Consider the following 706-nt stretch of genomic DNA (forward strand, 5'->3'; position numbering starts at 1 on the left):
TGGGACAGCGACGCCAACAGCGTACCAGCTGTTGCGCGGAGGCGGGAGCTATCCGGGTCTTTGAGGGCCCGGCCGGGCCTGTGGGGCCACGGGCCCGGTAGGCTCCTGCCATGGCGTCCGGTCGGCTACCGTCGTGAACGGTGGAGGTGGGGCCCTCCCGTATGCCGACGGTGTTGTTGCCCTAGTCCCGGCTCCTCTTCTCTGTTGTGCAGACCATCTTCGCGGTGCCGTGGTGAGACAACGTGAAAGCTTCGTGTCCGTGTTGGCGCAGGGTGGTGGTCGGTCTGGTGGCGAGCTCCGGAGTGCCTGAGGTAGAGGCTGGGATCGGGAGAAATCTCTGTTGGCTTGGCCGACACCGACACGGTGGCACCCTCAGGTGCCACCGGACCTTCCCTGGAGGGCATCGAGGATACCCTTCCTCTCTCCTCGCCATGTACCGGGGGAAACCCTTGGCAGCAGCGTCGTCATCGTCGCGTCCCTTCTTGGAGGTGTTGTTGGGTACCGGCACTTCGGAGTCTCGGGGCTTGGTGGGCGATCTCTGGTGGACGCAGCGGTCACGAGGCTTCGTCGTTTTTGTCGATCTGCCGTTATCGGCATTTGTTTCTTTTCTTTTTTCTCTTTCCTTTCTTTTGGGCGTGTTTGTGCTGCTTCCGCTCCAGCCCCTATCGTCGGTTGTATCGGTTGGTTGCTTTGTAATACAAAGCGG

The sequence above is a fragment of the Triticum dicoccoides genome, chromosome 3B, assembly GCF_002162155.2.
Source record: "Triticum dicoccoides isolate Atlit2015 ecotype Zavitan chromosome 3B, WEW_v2.0, whole genome shotgun sequence".
In the NCBI taxonomy this organism is placed as follows: domain Eukaryota; kingdom Viridiplantae; phylum Streptophyta; class Magnoliopsida; order Poales; family Poaceae; genus Triticum; species Triticum dicoccoides.